This window comes from Lissotriton vulgaris, chromosome 1_1 (genome assembly GCF_964263255.1).
Source record: "Lissotriton vulgaris chromosome 1_1, aLisVul1.2, whole genome shotgun sequence".
In the NCBI taxonomy this organism is placed as follows: Eukaryota; Metazoa; Chordata; class Amphibia; order Caudata; family Salamandridae; genus Lissotriton; species Lissotriton vulgaris.
This window is the reverse complement of record NC_141685.1, coordinates 1,332,855,011-1,332,873,706: the sequence shown is the minus strand read 5'-3', so window position 1 is coordinate 1,332,873,706 and position 18,696 is coordinate 1,332,855,011. Positions and strand designations below refer to the sequence as shown.

General features: G+C 47.5%; 1 protein-coding gene across 1 annotated transcript in view; it reads left to right on the top strand.

Annotated features, from left to right (window-relative positions):
- Positions 1–18,696, top strand: part of LOC147749118 (transmembrane protease serine 12-like) — a 427,409-nt gene that overhangs the window by 312,856 nt on the left and 95,857 nt on the right. The gene's annotated exons all lie outside the window — the stretch shown is intronic.

The window sequence follows — 18,696 nt, the reverse complement described above, 5'->3', positions numbered from 1 at the left end:
GGGGTCTCAAGGCGCTTGCTTAGGGAACCCGTCCTGGTATTCCCCTGTGAGATACCCCGGCCGGGTATCCACAAGGTGAAAGCCAGGCATCCCGCCGCGAGGGGCCGTAGTGGAGATTAAGCAAGCTATTGCCCAGAGTCGCAGAGTGTGACCCCGTTAGTCAAGTAGGCACCGGAGCGAGAATTGTCGACTCCGTGGAATTTTGAGCCCGAGACCTGCCGAGGCGGGGAATCGAACCCTGGTCCACGGCCGATCTCAGCTTCCGGGTCTGCCGCCTCTAACCACTGAGCCACGCTTCTCCACGCCATTCCTCCTTCATCCTTGGGGCGCAGCACAGTATCGAGCGCTATGCGCCTCCTGCCTGTGCCCCATAAGAACGCTATGACCAGAGACCTCAAGCGTTTAAAAATAGAGCTTGGGACCCACACCGGGAGTGTCCTAAAATAATACAGAAGCCTGGGTAGGGCCACCATTTTGAGCAGGGAAATCCTACCAGCCAGGGATAACGGCAGGGTCGACCAGAAGTCCATGGACCCCCGTAGGGCAGTAATACAGCGGGTGATGTTGCCTTCCAGCAAATCAGCCGGGGTGTGATAAATATAGACCCCCAAATAATGCAGGCAGCGCGGCTCCCATCGAAGTTCTTGCGCGGTGAGTGGACACGGTTCTCCTGATCTCAGGGGGAACAGGCAGGATTTAGGCCAATTGACCCTCAGGCCCGACAACCGGCCGAACCGCCCTAGTAGCCGCCGTGCCCCCTCGAGCTCGGGGCCCGCGTCGGCCAGAAACATCAGCAGGTCATCTGCGTACAAGGAAATGAGGTGCGGCCTGCCCCTAAATGATAAACCGGCATAGTGGCGGCCCAGCCTGGCCTCCACAGCGAAGGGTTCCATAGCCAAAGCGAACAGGAGCGGAGAAAGGGAACATCCCTGTCTGGTACCACGCCTGACCGGGTATTGCCTCGAGATCAGAGTACCCACTCGGACTCTCGCTACCGCATCAGTATAAAGGACCTTGGTCCAGTTTATGTATCCGTCCCCCAATCCGAAGCGTCGCATCACCTCATACAGGTATCCCCACTCAAGGCTGTCAAAGGCCTTCTCTATGTCAATGGAAAGGACAAATGGGGAAACGGCGCTCGGCCAGTCCGCACCCATCAGTCTCGTAAGCCTACGGATATTATGGGTAGTGTTGCGTGTCGGAATAAAACCGCACTGGTCCTTGTGAACAAGGCCCGTCATGTGCACCAGCAGTCTGTTGGCAAGAATTTTACTCAGGATCTTGTAGTCCGTCGTCAACATGGACAACGGACGGTACGAGGACAAAGCCGCACCCTCTCTGCCCGGTTTTAAGAGCGGTATCATGAGGGCCTCACTCATGGAGCCCGGGAGCCGGCCCTTCGTTTGCGCTTCATTGTACACCTCACACAGCCGAGGAGCAAGGTACTCTAGATATTTACTGTAGAATTCGATCGGAAGTCCGTCAAGTCCCGGGGTCTTGTTTCTGGCCATTTGCTTTACTGCACACCCTATCTCTGCAAGAGTGATGGGCCGACCCAGCTCTTCTGCCTCCGATTCCTCCACTCTCGGCAGTTGGAGGCCGTCCAAGAACTCCCCTAGCTCATCCGCCCCTCCTGTTTCACCACTCTCATAGAGCCCCTCGTAATAAGTACGAAACTTATTCAGGATCCCGGGTTGAGTATGGCAGGGCTCCTCCCCTATCTCTTGGATCATCATGATCGGCATGCCCCTCCTGACTGGGTTAGCGAGCCATGCCAGCATAGACCCCGCCTTATCGCCTTCCGCATGCGCCCTCGTCATGTACGCCTTATGGTCAAAGCTGCGCAGCCGTTCCAACTCTACAGCCAGCCCCTCCCGTGCCCCACTAAGCCCCTCCTGCAACTCAGGGTGATTCGGGCGCCTTTTCTCCAGTTCCCTCAGCCGCGTTTCAGCCTTATCCAAGTCGTCCAGCAAAGTCTTGCGGGCCCCAGCTGTGTGCCCAATACAGTGTCCCCGCACCACCACCTTAAACGCATCCCACTCTACCGCCCTCGTGGAGGCCGTACCACTGTTCTCCTCAAAGTAACTCTCAATGCGTTCCCCCAGAGCCTCCCTGAACAACAAGTCATCCAGGGTGTCGGGTTGTAGGCGCCATGTTGGCACGCTGTTAGCAGTCACCATCCAGTTCAGGGATATCAACAACGGGTTGTGGTCCGATATCGTCTTGGCCAAGTATTCCGCCCCTCCCACCGCAGGGAGCACGCATGGCGAACAAAGAAACGCGTCTAGCCGCACGTGTAGGTCATGCAAGTGTGAGTGAAAGGAGTAGTCCCTAGTAGTTGGGTGTAACGCCCTCCATGCATCTGTGAGGGCCCAGCTCTCCTGCCATTCCAACCTGCGCTTGGTGACTCTATGCACTGGGGACGCGCGCAGTGGGGGATGGGATCTATCCAATAACACATCCTCGACCGAGTTGAAATCCCCCCCCAAAAGGACCGGCCCTGCCAAATAACCCGCCAGTTTGCCCGAGATTGTAGACAAAAATGCGGGTAGATCTACATTAGGAGCGTACACATTGCAAAGAGATATCACCCTGCCTCTCAGCCTCCCCTCCACCGCCATATACCTGCCCTCCGGGTCCACCAACGTTTTTGTTACCTGGAAGGGGACCCCCGCCCGCACCCAAATCAGTGTCCCCCTCGCAAAGGCCGAGAACGTCGTGTGAAACAGCTGCCCCCTCCAGCGTCTCTGCAGAGCAGCCCCCTCTTGCTTATTAAGATGCGTTTCTTGCAGGAACGCTATATGGACCCCCCTACGCTTGAGGTATGCCTGAACTTTATGCCTGCGTGTCATGGACTGCATACCCCGCACATTCCAGGAAACACATTTCAATGCCCCGGTACTAGCCATCCCCCCCCACACAACCGGACCAGACGATAAAGAACAATGTCCTCATGTGCTCCGCGACCACGGGCCAACCCACCCTCCCTCTCCCAACAGGAAGCCAAACCCCTCCAACAACAACTGCCCCCCGAGCAACCCCAACTGCTCGCAACACCCACCCCCCCAGGACAGGCCCCCCCGCAACTGGAAGTACCCCCATCCAAACCAACACTCCCAACCACCCCTCAAAGAAAGGCAGAAATGGCCGCAGTCTCCACTGCGGTGACCTTAGGGGCCAGTACGGCGTGGCTCGATGCAATAGATCCTCAAAGCAAATCCACCCCGCGCACTCCACCCCACAATCCCCACATTATAGCGCCCCAAAACCTCAAATCACAGCGTTCCACTGCCACGGGCCCAGTGCCCCGGTGTCCAACCAGCGAGTCCATTCCAGTAGTCCAGGTCAGCACGCCTCGAGTATCTCCTCCGAAGTCTGCGGTGTCACAATAGGGCCCCGGGCCCCACCAAATTCCGATTGTCCCGTCTCCGAGCCCGTGTCCGGGCCCTCTGAGTCCGTGCCCTTCCCGGACTGACTTCTGGTGGTCCTGGATAAGTCCGCTACCGCCTGTAGAGCCGCCTGCCTCTCCGCCTCTGTCTGCGACACCGAAGGTTTGCCGGTTCTCCTGCGGTTCCTCCTGATCCGTTGGGATTTCCTGACCGGTTGTGCCACCTTAGCCTCCTCCTCCCTGGCCTTAGCACCGTCCGTTCCCGCTTTATAAGTGTCCCACCAGGTCCAAGCGTCCGCAGAAGACGTAAAGAAAAGTGACTGTTCATCCACCACCACTCTCAGCTTCGCTGGGAACAACAGGGAGTACTTGATGCCTTCAGCACGGAGCTCCCGCTTAAGGGGCAGAAAGTTCGCCCTGAGCCGCTGCGTTTCAAACGTGTAATCCGGGAACATAGTGACCCTGCTGTTGTCCACTTGAAAGGGCCCTGCCTCTCTCGCCCTCTGCAAAAGCCAGTCTCTGTCCCGGTAATGGAGCAATTTGAACACCACTGGGCGAGGAGGGAGGCCTGAGGCCGGCGGGCGCGCCGGAACCCTATGCGCTCGCTCCAGGGAGAAGAAGGGGGACAGTCCCTCCGGTGCCACCTCCGTTCGCAACCAGTTATCGAGGTAGCCCACCATATCGTCGCCTTCAATTTTTTCCGGCAGGCCCACAAGGCGTACGTTGTTGCGCCTATTCCGGTTTTCCGCATCTTCGGCCCTCCGTTCCAGCACCTTCAAGCGGTCCATCACCTCCGACATCTGCGCCTTCACCGCTGCATGGCCCGGGGCTAATTCCTTAACCGTGATTTCCACGGATTTCACTCGGTCCTTAAGTTTATCATGGTCGGCCTTCAGGAGGCCCAAGCCTGTCGCCACCTGAGCTATATCTTGTTGTAAAGCGTCCTTTGTGGTGGCGATGGCCTCCAGGATACGATCCTGCATCCGCTGCAGTGCCGATTGGTCTCGATCCGCTCCTTCCGCGGCCTCTGTATCAGTCGCACCATCTCCCTTCCCTTTTGGCTTCCCCATCTGGGCCGGCACGAGCGATGGCCTCCAACTCTGTCCTTGCTCTCTCTCCGCACGTCGCCGGGCTTCGTCCTCAGGGAGGTCCCCTGCAGCTGCAGCGGGAAAACCTGTCCCTTCCGCGCCTGGGGCGCCGCTCAGGGCTCCACATCCAAGGCTGTCTCTAGGGAGCAGAGTCTCCGATCACCCGCCAGTCCGAATGGCGCCAGTCGTGCTCAGAGGCCCAGGGCCATCATCACAGGGCCATAGCCATGCTGTCGCCGCCACTACCAAGGGGCGGATCCCAGCCACCGCCCGAGGTGCGCCCGAGGTCCACTCCACCACCCAGGGAGGGGTGCGATGCAACCGCGAACACCTCCTAACTGTAAAGGCAGCAGCTCTTGGTGGGGCTCCGGTCCGGCGACTCCGTCGTCTCCGTGTCTCATGCCACCGCCGCCATCTTAGGTCGAAGACTTCGCGCCTGAGTCCAACTTTCGAAGTCGAATAACGGGTCAGGAATGGCCCGACGTCGTCCTCCGTGGGCACCGGACCCTCCGTGGTATCTTCCAGTGTCGGATGATATCAATTACGTCGGGGTCCGATCGGATTTTCAGGATATTTTCCGGGATCGGGCGCGGAGCTCCGAGCTCACGCTGCCTACCTCCTCGGCATCCAAGCCACGCCCCGAAGCAAGCCAAGTCTATACCAATCATATATTTAATCTGGAAGGAGGGAATTAAAGTTATGTCCACTTCGGCTTCCATACCTCCGGTTCTGCCAAGGATTGATAAAAAATATAAGGCTCCTGAAAAGTCCCCCGCTTGCCTTATAGGACCCCCGAAATTGGATTCAGTCATCGTACAGGCTGCACAAAAGAGATCAAGAAATCCTTCTTCTCCAATTGCAGCCCCACCGGATAGAGACGGCAGGCATTTGGATGCCATTGGAAAGCGTGTGTCAACAATGGCAGCTACCACAGTCGGAGCTGCCAACTCATTAGCCATCCTGGGCAGATATGACCGGCAAATGTGGTCGGATATTTCACCATATATCAACTTGCTTCTAGAACCCTCAAAGTCTGAAGCTTTGAAAATTCTGCAGGAAGGTGAAAGGATCTCGGCGGAGATGATTGACTCTGCAGTTGATGTGGCGTCAACTGGATTCAGACAGTTGGCAGGAGCTGCTGTCTTGTGCAGGCAAGGTTGGCTAAGATCCACTTTGTTCCGCCAGGAAGTACAAGCCAAGGTATTGGACATGCCTTATGACGGAGAGTTTCTGTTTGGTCCGCAAGTGGAAGAAGCCTTGCAGACAATTAAGAAAGACACAGAAACAGCTAGATCCCTGGGCACCCTACAATTTCGTAAACTGCCCTTTCGAGGGGCGAGAGGACGTGGATCGTCCTCTAACAGAGGAGGATATGCTCAGCAGTCCTCCTACAGGTAGGGGAATCAACGCTACCAAAACCAGCGTTACCAGTCCTACGGCCAACGCAACTCTAATTATTCCCAGAACAAGAGGAAGCCTGCCTACCGCGGAAAGGATAAACGACAATGAGCCTTATCACCTGCCACCGCTACTGCCGCAATCTCATGTAAAGATTGGAGGACAAATATCAAAAATTTACTCAAAATGGTCATCGATAACATCGGACAGGTGAGTCCTGGACATTGTGGCCAAGGGCCATGCCCTCGAATCGAAAAGTTTCCTCCAAACGTTCCCCCAAGGGGCCCACCTAATCTCAAAGAGCTGTTTGCCCAAATCAATTTGATGTTGAAGAAAGGAGCAATCGAGAAGGTTTCTCAAACCCTGAGAGGAACGGGATTCTACTCCAGATTCTTTCTGATAAAGAAGAAATCCGCAGAATGGCGTCCAATTCTGGATCTCCGTGCCCTAAAGAAATATTTGAAAAAGCGAACGTTCCGGATGCGGTCACTACAAGAAGTATTGCATCTGCTATCGGCAGGAGACTACATGGCCACCTTGGATCTCCAAGATGCATATTTCCACATCCCCATTTTACCTCGTCACAAGACGTTCCTGTGATTCAGAGTGGCTGGCAGGGATTATCAGTTCAAGGTCCTTCCCTTTGGACTGTGCTCGGCACCCAGGGTATGTACAAAGGTCCTGGCTCCGGTAGCGGTACACCTCCGGCTGGAGGGAATGCAAATATTTCCTTATTCGGACGACTGCCTTATCAAGGCCAGTTCTTAAGCAGACATAGACAACCATTTACAGCAGTGTAAGGTTCTCTTTCAGTCTCTGGGTCTTTCCATCAACGTCAGCAAGTCCCAGCTAGTACTATCCCGAAGACATGCTTTCTTAGGACAACCTTGGACACTCAGCTGCTCCAAGCTGTCGTGTCGGAAGAGAGACAATGAAGACTACAGGACATGGCTCAGAGTCTATTTTCAAAAAAGTCAGTTTCAGACCAACAGTACAAATCCTTTCTGGGGATGGTATTGTCTTGCATTCCTCTGATACCGAATTGCCGACTCAGAATGAGGCCTCTTCAAGAAGCACTCAGCCTGCAATGGCTGCAGGTCTCCGGCTCATTCGAGGACCTCATCCACATCACCCCTCGCATCCGAGGTGCCCTTCTATGGTAGATACAAAGAAAGAATCTGCAACAGGGTTGTGCGTTCCTTCAGGACGCACCAAACTTTACAATTACCACAGACACATCCCTCGAAGGCTGGGGAGCTCATCTTCAGGGGCTGACAATCAGCGGCAAATGGAGTCCTCAACAGAAACGTTGGCACATCAATCTATTGGAGCTAAGAGCTATCTTCCTAGCCCTCAAGTCCTTTCGCGCAATCATTCAGGGAGTCACTGTATTGGTTCGAACGGACAATACTACAAGTATGCACTATGTGAACAAACAGGGAGGGACAAGGTTGGCTCTTTTGTCCCAGGAAGCCCAGGAGCTATGGGCATGGGCAATACGACACAGAATCAATCTTCTGGCGGTCCATGTACCGGGTACGGCAAACGTTCTGGCGGACACTCTCTGCAGGAAAACAGTGTCCACTCACCAGTGGCAACTTCATCAGCAAACAGTGGATCGGATCTTTCGACAGTGGGGTCATCCAGATCTAGACCTCTTTGCGACCAGGAAGCACAGCAAATGCCGGTTCTTTGCAAGTTGGCATCCCCACAAAGACTCTCAAGGGAATGCGTTTTCTATCAACTGTTCTCAAATATATGCTTACGCTTTTCCTCCGATACCGTTGGTTCCCAGGGTTCTGCAGAAGATGAAGAAAGAACCGTTTCGGCTGATTTTTATTGCCCCAGATGGCCTCGCCAATACTGGTTCACCGAGCTCCTTCTCCTATCGGAGTGCGAACCAATTCAGTTTCGGCAAATTCCGGACCTACTCTCCACCCAGGAGGGTCAGATTTACCATCAGGACCCGACATCTCTGAAGTTAGCGGCCTGGCGCCTGAGTACCTTGAATTCGTCCATCTGAACATCCCTGCAGATTGCAAAGAGGTACTAGCCAAAGCAAGAGCACCTTCTACAATAAAGACATACAGACTTAAATGGAAACTGTATCTGGTGTCTTTCGCCTGAAATTCATCCTTTTCTGGCTAAGCCAGAACAAATCTTACCTTTTTTCTTACATCTGGCAAAATCGGGATTGTCTCATGCAACTCTAAGGGTTTTCCAAGCAGCAACTTCGAGATACCGACAAGATGGGTCTACTTCACTTTACTCTTCAAGACTAATACAACAATTCTTCAAAGGACTCTTCAGAATGTTCCCTCCAGTACGTCGTCCGCCACCATCGTGGCATCTCAATGTGGTGTTAGCGCAGCTCATGCGCCATCCTTTTGAACCAATTCACAGAGTCGATTTGAAATTCCTTACATGGAAGGTGTCACTTTTAATGGCTTTGACTTCCTCTAGAAGAGTCAGTGATATCCAGGCTTTCACAGTCCATCCACCTTTCTTACAGTTCACACGTGACTCAGTGGTGCTCCGCACAAATCCGAAATTCATGCCTAAGGTGCCTTCGGACTGTCACCTGAATGAGCCTGTCATCTTAAAGACATTCTTTCCTAACCCACAATCCCCTGCGGAAAGGGCATTGCATACACTGGACATTAGGGGCTGTATGTATCAAGATACCAATTAGCGATTATGTAATAGCGATTTTTAAGAAATCGCTATTTCAGAATCGCTAATTGGTATGTATCAAGAAAATCGCGACTTTTTAGAGATTTCTTGATATTCCTTAATTGCGAATTCGCAAATTGCAATTCGCAATTAAGGAATACTTTCCCATTCATTTCTATGGGCCTCCTGGCCCATAGGAAGGAATGGGAATTTATTCTCAATTTGTGATTCGCAATTTGCTAATCGCAAATTGAGAATAATTTCAAGGGTGCAGGGGTGTCCAAAGGACACCCTGTTGCACCCATGAAATAAGTATGGGTGCACATGTGGTGCACATACATGCCCTAAGGGCATGTATGTGCGTCACATGGCACTTTGAAAAATGCTGAAATGTGCATTTTTCAAGGAAATCGCAACTTACCACCAACTAGAAGTTGCTGGTAATTTGCGATTCCTTAAGGGCATTTTGGACGTTTTTTTTTGCTTAATACATTGCATTTAAGGAATCGCAAAATTTGCGATTCCTTAAATGCAATCGCAAAATAAGGAATCACAAATTTTGCGATTCCATATTTTGCACCCAAATTCTATCATACATACCATTTTGCGAAAATGAGTTCGCAAACGCCGAAATTTGTGAACCCATTTGGCCTTGATACATATGGCCCTCAGAGGTGTTTAGAGTTTTATTTACAAAGAACCTACGTTACGTAAATCTGATCAACTGTTTATCGCCTATGATAGGATTCGTACAAGTCAAGCAGTATCTAAGCAAACAATTGCAAGATGGATCTCTGCAGCTATCGACTTTTGCCATACACAAGCAGGAAGACCTTTGCAAGCAGCTCCAAGAGCGTACTCTACGAGGGCAATGTCTTCCTCCACTGCTCTTTTTGCTGGAGTCCCTCTCCAGCACATCCTCAGAGTGGCAACCTGGGCAAGCCGGCATACTTTCACCAAACACTACTGTTTGGATGCAGCCAGCGAGACCGATGCTTTAGTGGGTCAAGCAGTTCTGCGTAATCTTTTCAAATAAGGTGAGCCTCTGTTTCCCTCCTTCTCTTCCTGCTGTCAGACGCTTATTTATGCTTATTATTCTTATGTACATGCTCATGTAGCTGCATTTATTCATGCTTTTAGAGATGTGATTATTTATTTCATGGCTATGTGCATCTCATATTTACAGGCTTGCGCTACAAATAGCGTCTTCCAAGCACGGATATATACTGCTATCTACTCTGATTCAGGCAAGTGAATCTATGAAAGACACCCCAATACTAGAGAAGAACAATAGATACTTACCGGTAATCTGGGGTTCTCCAGTATTGGTGTCTTTCATAGATTCACATGCAACCCACCCACCTCCCCTCAGAGGCTCTAAGGCTCCATTGCTGTGCCATCACTCCTTTGCGAGAAAATCTGAGAGGCTGAGCCTCTGGGGAGAACCTTCTGGTGGGTGCTGTCGCCGGATTGGCTGCAGTTTGGACTGTACATAATGAGCTGTCGCCGGATTGGCTGCAGTTTGGACTGTACATAATGAGCTGTCGCCGGATTGGCTGCAGTTTGGACTGTACATAATGACTAGGATAGTCATGAGTGTGGAAGTTTTTTCTCCTGTAGCTTGGGCTACTTTACTTCCTGGTTGGGTTTTACCAGCTTTTTTCTATGCAATTATGGCATATAGTTGCTTTTTTATGTACCGTGGGACTCCCACTCCGACGATGGGGAATGATTCAGGCATGTGAATCTATGAAGGACACCAATACTGGAGAACCACAGATTACAGGTAAGTAACTATTGTTCATATATCTTAATTGTTATTTTTTGCGGTTAGGAAATTGTATTAATTTTTTTTTGTTTTTCTTAACAATAGCCCTTACCTTGATGAAGTGTCATTAGATGTAGGTAGTGCCGTTGCATTTGTACCCAAACAAACTGCATGAGAATATTTATGACGTATCTTTTATGGTTTTATGTGAACAGAAATGAAGAAATTTTGAATTTGAATTTGAACTGTGTAGTATTTAGTACTGCTTTGTGATTAGAACCACTTTCTTTTCTTTAGATGATAAGCACTGGCTGGTCATTGAAGTTATTGCGTCTGTTGGCTGATTGTTGAGTTCTGTGCTCACCCTTGCTACCCTGAAGGTTAAGTGTGGAAGGGCTTGTATTTGGCCCAGTTTGCAGAGTCATAGTAGGTGGACCACAGGACACCAGTGGCAATCAACCTCAACCACTATGGTTAAGGCCAGGTAGCTCCTCCCTGCCGATTGGCCTCCAGAACAGGGTCTGACACAGCTCTGCCAGGCATCCCACTGTATGCACAAGTCAAGTATTGAAAGAAGCAATGTCCAGTCTGATTTAATCTTAGATGTCAGCTCTGATATGTTAGTTCTCATCACACCTCGTTGGTGCTAATGATTCTGAGCTCTTTCAGTATTGTTTCTAGTGTAGTTCTCTATATATCTGCATTTGCTTTAGATTGTGATCCTTTGGTACCACCCATTGCTTCTGAGAACAGCAAGTGTCTGTAAGACCAAAACGGATGATGGAGGCTCAAATGAGGCAAAGGTACCTGATTACAGTAGTGGCGTTGTAAGAGTCTGTGAATGGCTGCCATACCCAAGAGCGGAGTAGAAACTGGCCCTGCCATAAGCCACTCTGCTAGATAAAAGGGGGTGGTGATGGACGGAGCATCTGAACCAATCAAACACTCACACCCAGTCAACAGATCTGGGTTTAATCCATCACCATTCTTTAGCCCACTCTACCACCCCAGTTCAGACATGGCCATATGCAAATCAGTCTGACCCTGTGCCTCATGGGAACAGTCCAGCCCGAACTGCCAAGCCTTTCCTTCCCTGGACCGGAAACAAGCTTCCTAGGACTAGTTTCTGGCATTACAGCCGTCTTCAGCCAGGCTTGCTTGAATCCATTGGCAAAGTGAGCAAGGGACTCACGTCTTAGCATACCCTGCCAACTTATGGCGAACAAAGCGGTACAAAAGGGGGCAGTTCGGGCTGGACTGTTCCCATGAGGCACAGGGTCAGACTGATTTCACTAGTTCAGAAAATCTACAACGATTTCTTGGAAAACTCGACTTCAGCAGCTAGGGACTTCCCCTTGCTCGAGAACTGACTTGTCCAAGAACTCATGGAGTTTTCAAAGAACTGAGACTCTTTTATGACTTATTATGTCCACCTTTACGTCAAATTCGGCAACTTCAAGGAATAAATATATCCACACTTGCCTTAGCAAACACACGGTGGTTTGGAGCAGTTCAACTCTCTACTTGCCCGACACATCCTGCTACAGCAAGTGCCGAAGGAAGCCGACCCTCCAGCAGACGCACTGAGATAGACGCTGTCTTTTCTCTTGCCGAGAAATCTAGCTCCAGTGTTTCCAAGCTCCCTTTGCGGGGTGTTGGTAAATCGAGTCCTGAGCCTGACCTTCTTCATTCTAACCAAGGTACGGAGCTGATTAGACCCTAAGAGAAATCTTAGCCAGATTCTTGGCGAAAGAATACTATATTTATGCTACACCTCACTTACTTCTTCCCTCGTACTAAGCTTGGGTTAGGTACATCGGGGTAGGTGTATTTTAGAAGCACCAGTTGAGTACTTTTAGCCTCTGTTATTTATGTATGTATTTGTTTATGGTTGGGAACCATACAATTCTCTTACAGTATTATTTTATTCTACTCTTTCTACTGTATGCATAATATTTTGCAACCAGTTTTACGATTGTAGCAGTTCATTTCTTATGCCTGAGAAAGAAGACTGTTCAATAAATCCTTTTATTGAAAACGCCCGTCTATCTATTTTCCCTGCACCTCTGGTGAAACGAAGCATGCATGATTGACTGAGTGAAATATCTATCTATTGTTTCCACGACTCTGAAGATCAGTTTTATCTTGGGGAAACAAAGTTGTCATGTTTATGCGGTTGTCAGAAACTAATCCCTTCTTGTTTATTCGAGAACGTTTCTAGTGACCTCTGAGCTAGCTGGCACTCACAAATTAAGTCTAGCATATTCGATAGAGACCTAAAGAAATCAGTCCTACGTCTAATCAATAGGAATTATTATTCCAATTTGCAGAGCCTATTGAGAATATAGGAACTACACTAAGTGGAGCCCAACGTTTGTTAAGGCACTAATTTAACGATAGATACTAGAGTAACTCAGTCGTGGTTTTCACAGAGACCCCTTTTTCCCGTAAAATACTCCAATAGACGTCTGGAGTGGGTTAAAGGATAAAAATATCCGCCATAACTGAGTAGGACGAAAACTATATGTATTCGTTTTTTGGTTTTGTTCAGCGTTGAAAGGGTTCAGTGTTCCAAAATATTGTGCACCTTCTCTTTGTTTCCTTGAAACTTGCTCTGCAAACTTTCAGTCAACAAAATGACTGAAAACGAAGCCGGTGAAGCTGCAGCAGCAGCCCGACCAGGTTTTAACACCACAGGGTTTAATTAAGACGCCGATGATGCTATAATCATCCCGGAAAACTTAAGAAAATCTATAGTTATAAAGCTCATAGAAAATGGCCTATCACCAAGAGGTGGTAGGGTAATTTTTGTCATAGAGGCACATGAATATAGTCAGACAGAGGTATTCTATTCATGGATTGTCTTCCCTGAAGCAAATCCAACAACACATATGTTCCACTTCTACAAAGTAGAGGAACATCCAACGGAATACTTTCCTTTAGAGAACGTTGAAATTCTACTAACTTACGACGAGCATCAGCTCTGGTTTAAAGGCGCCCTACAACATCAAAATCACATTACCAGGCTCGGTCCACTAGGTAGACCAGGAGCAACATGGCCGGTACTAGCCAGCTATACACCACATCCTGCCATTGAACAAATGACAGGTCCAGAACTGTTAGCTGAGCTAAAACAATTAATAAAAATACATAGACAATTGGTACAATATGTCATGCGGACTCCAACAGTCCAACCTGCTATAAGGATTCCACAGCACACCCCTCATCAGGGGAACACAAACAAAATCACACCACAGACTATACAGTCAGTCATCGGTAAGTTGCCTGCAAAAAGGGAACAAATTCCATTCTGGTTAGCTAAAACAGTTACTCAATTAGAGGCAGTATTTCCCGATAGTACACCTCATGAGAAACACAGGAGTCTAAAAATCTGTTTACCAATGGGGATAGCACCTCACGTGGAGAACTGTGACACTTGGGGTACAGTCTTTGCTTCAATATACACAAAAACACATGGTGTCCCGTCTATGGTGGTAATACCAGACGTCCTGAGACAGATTCAAAATGAATACGGACCAGAACCAGCCTTGAATCTTGGTATGAAATTACTGAAAGATTTAAAACAGGTCTCAGCTATTTTATTAGCTAACATTAAGGGTGAAGCAGCATCCGTGGCAATCCGCCAAAAATTAAAAGAACTCGATATTACTGAGCAACCGTATGAACTTGCCAGAATTATTGAGAAATCCTATGAAGAACTAGGAAGAGATAGTTTGGGAGGGAAACCTGTAAAGCCCGCACTAACAGAGAATCTTAAAAACGTTTTTATCAAAAATAATCTAACTACTCCTAAAAAGAAATGCGAAAATAGTAGACAGTCACTTCCTAAAGAGAAGCGTTCTCAGTCCAGAGGTAGATCGCCTCAAAAGGAGCACTCTGAAAAGAGGTATAACCTCAGAAATAGGGATAATTTGAGAAAACCTGATAGATATCAAGATACTGATACACGTTCCTCTCGTACCTTTCATACTTTCTCGCAGAAATCAGAAAGAAGAGGACAATCAGAATACAAGGAAGAACGTGTGAAGTCCAAAGATGATCAACATGTTCCAAACAAAATAGGAAAACTCAATTCTCAAAAAAGAAGTAGCAAATATTAAAATCAGACATGCCGAGGATCTTGAGAACACAACTCAAGAAGGGGAGTGGGCCCAGACAATGCTGGATAGCGCAGCAGAGGTCACCATAGCTCGCAGGATCCTGAAAGATCATCTGGAGACAGTGTATCTGAATGAATGCATTATAATAATAATAATAATAATAATAAAACATTTATTAAGCGCATGGCTGCACAACTGCGTATCCCCGCGCTGATTGCTGAAAACTCTCATCCGAGAATCAAGTCAAAGGGAAAAGGGTGGCCGAATTATTGAGGGAATAGGTGGGTTTTCAAGTTAGCTCTGAAAAGAGCTTTCAGGTTGAAACTGCCGACACCAGGGTCAGTGTACCCCAGAAGTCATACGAAGTAACACTCCAGATAGAGGGGGACATAACTAGGAAAATAAAAGCCCTCTTTTGGGAAAAACTATTGAAGGGTTATGACATCCTTTTGGCTGAACAAGACTGGCCACCAGAATTTGTCAGGGAGTGCCCACATGGTGAAGAAATCATTATGCCAGCCTTATCCTATCATATTCCTATTTATAAAACATACACTTATGCCAGAAAATGGGCTGTGGCCCAGGCTACAGCATTATATAAAAATCATTTGGGATGGGATGAGGACTTTCCTCACCATAAAATCCAGTTAAAAAAATCAACCTATCCAGTAAAGCAGGAAGCTAAAAAACAAGTCAGGGAGATCGTAGATCAACTTGAATACCAGGGGCTGATTGAAACATGCACCTTGTCAATGAACAATCCTTTGTTTCCTGTCTCCAAACCAGATGAAACATATTGTCTAGTTTTGGATTACAGACATTTAAACTCCTGCTGCAAAACTTTTGCAGTACAAAATGCACACAGTGCAGCACTGATGAATAACATTGTGCACAGGAAATATAAAACCACATTAGATATTTCAAACGGTTTCTTCTGTCAAAATATCGCACCAGAAAGCAGGTATTTGACCGCTTTCTCAATAATGTGGACACAGCGTCAATTTTGCCGTCTCCCCCAAGGATTCAAGAATAGTCCAGGGTTATTTTCAGCTAGAGTAACAGAGTTACTACAAATGTATGATGATGAGGCATTATCCTATGTCGATGACATCTATCTTACAGACGATGACTTGGATGTGCACTTGAAAAGAGTGAACACCATAATACTTGGGTTCGCTTCTGAAGGGTACAAGTTAAATGTTTTAAAATCAAGAATTGCCTAACTCAATGTCCTATTCTTAGGATATGAACTTTCAAGTTAAGGCAAAAGCCTGGCGGCCAACTTTTTAGGAAAGTGTGCGCTGCTCCAACCTCCAAAAACGCTGAAAACCTTACAGTCAATTCTGGGTTTCCTGAATTTTGGAAGAATTTACATTCTAAACTACGCAGAAAGGGTAAAACCTCTCTACGAATTAATCAAACCTGATTTCAAACAAACTAATTGGACTCAAAAATACACAGAAATTTGGCGTTCAGTGCAAACAGACATGTTAGCAACAAAACATTTACAAACACGCGACAATGTACGCAACCTTGTAATCCGAATCATCCCAGGGAGATGCAGATTCACATACCTAACCTTTAATGAAGGTGAAAAGGTACCAATAGCTTACAAATCGCACTTGTACACACAAGCTGAAATGAAATTCACTTCAACAGAAAAAATTCTGACAGTGGTTCAAACTGCAGTAGCAAAAAAGAGAGCCCTGGCACAGGGAAAACGCGTAATGGTTGTTACACCTGCACCTGCCATGGAAGCAGTGACAAAAGCAAGCATTCCAAATGCAAAAGCTTTACATCCAAGATGCATACAATGCGTTAACTCTCTTGCTGCAACAGACGTTGAATACGTTTTTGATCCTTACTTGGAAACTCAAGAATTTCTCCAATACGAACAAGAATGTCCTCTGCCCACTGAGATTCTGCCTCTAGAACATTACGGATGTATACTCTATACAGACGGATCAGCACAGCCCGCAATTGGGGGCAAACAAGTTTATAGTGCTGCCTGCCCGATTGTCAAAGGTCCCTGGCGCGATGGTAAATTCCGACCCATGGTCACAAAAAGTCAATCACTAGGAGACTGTACAGCTCAGCGAGCTGAACTACACGCATTCAAGATGGTGCTTGAAAATACAGATCGTGAATTCCCCACACTAATAGTGTGCGATTCGTATTACTGCGTACAGTCTTACAATGAATACTTGCAGAATTGGGTACAAAACGGTTTCAAAGACGCAAAAGGTGGCACAATCAAGCATAAATTGCTTTGGGAACAAGTAGTTTTATTACAGAAAGAACTGCAAAAGACTCATGTGATACATACACTGAGTCATCAGCGTGATGGCATTGACGTTGCAGGGAATTCATTGGCTGATGAGGCCGCAAAGGCAGCAGTGCAAACCGCTTCGGTAGCTACAATCACTCGTTCAAAAACAAAAATAGACAGCGGAATAATGCAAGCTGTCATTGCCTCAGTAAAAGACAGTGGTAAAACACTTCCGAAAGTCTTTCCACTCAAGTACTCACATATAACTGATGCAAATAATGTTCCTTTTGCTCGAATCCCTGGAGAGAGGGATAGAGTAATTCCAAACATGGAACACAGATTAGGACTAATGTTATCAGCACACGATGGACTTGCCTCTGCACACGCAGGCGTTTCCGCCACAGTGTCATTATTAAAGCAGAGATACTGGTGGCCGCACATGAGGAAACAGACCAGAAACTATGTTTTGGAATGTGAAATCTGCCAGATAATGAAAATTTCAACAGTGAAACGTCCGGCGCAGATGCCCCTCCTAATTTCAGATAAACCATTAGTGTGTGTTTTCCCTGGACCACTGCGGTCTTTTACAGAGGGATGGCAACTATAAATATATCATGGTCGCAGTGGATTCGTGCTCAAGATTCATTTGGATGTGGCCTCAGTGCTTGGCTGACGCCCGAACTGTTATAAAAGATTTGCGAGTCTTTATCGGCACATACGCAATCGGCACGCTACATTCTGACCAGGGTCCTGCGTTTAGCTCCAAAGCTTACAAGGAGGCCATGGCCAATCTGGGCGTTGCATTGCGGTATTCTAGTCCATTCCATCCTGAGGAAAATTCCGTAGTGGAAAGAAAAAACCGGGACATAAAGCAATCTATAACAGCTAGGGTATTAGGTTCTAATGACGGATGGGTCAAACATCTAATAAGTGTCCAACGTAGTCTTAACAATCTGCCAAGAAGTTCTCCAGAAGGAATCACTCCATATGAAATCCTTTTTGGAACTAGAATGATTGTTCAGGACCTCGATCTTCACACTTCAGTGGTAGAACAAAACTCCTTTGATATCAAAGATCATTGGGCTGTTTTGCAGGTCTTAAATGAAATAAGAAAAAGCCAAAATAACGTGTTACTGAAGCCAACGACCACTGAAGAGAAACCACCTGTCCCAGCAAGACCGTCTTGATTCCAAAGATTGGGGATCTAGTCAGGGAAAGATAGTGGTCAAGAAGGAATTTGGGCCTTCTTACAGAACACCAGTACCTGTCTTAGCAATCCACGGAGCAAGATCAGTGTTACTGCTGCCCCTTGCTGGAAGAAAGAAGAACCGAGTCGTGTCCATCGACCTGGTCAAACCACATCATGTGGCCGATAATAAGTAGTAGGCCCAGTGGACTCCAAAGATGTAGCAGAAGACCAAATCTTGCTACTATCCAAGAGGTTCAAATTGAAAGACTCATCACCTTTGAAGAATCTGCAGTGAGAAAAGAAGGACAATCCAACAAAGCCATGGAACTTGTGCCTCTTGAAACCCAAATAACAGTTCGTCAAGACTCTCCCGTCTACAATGATGTAGCATCTGACTATATAAATATGTCAAGGGAACAAGCAGCTCCAGCAATTTCAAATAATCCGGATGCAATACCAACAATTGACAGAACTGCCCCTGGCTATTTCATCAACTTTGATAATTTTTCTGAGGATCCCAGTGAGCCTGAAACAACGCCAGCTAATAAAAGTGTCAAAGAACAATCAACTGAACTTTGTCACCAGCTTTCAAATGCATATTTGTTATCACCATGGGTTGAATTTTGGATTGTGTTAGGTGTACTTTTTCTCCTACTATTGCTGATTCTCGTTTTAAGTTTGGGAAAGCTGATACATGGAAAATACAGTAAAATGGACACAGCAAGTAAGAACATCAACTTGCTTCTAAAGCCACACAAATCATCTCATTGTGAACAACGAGACCTATCATCAGTGAACATCA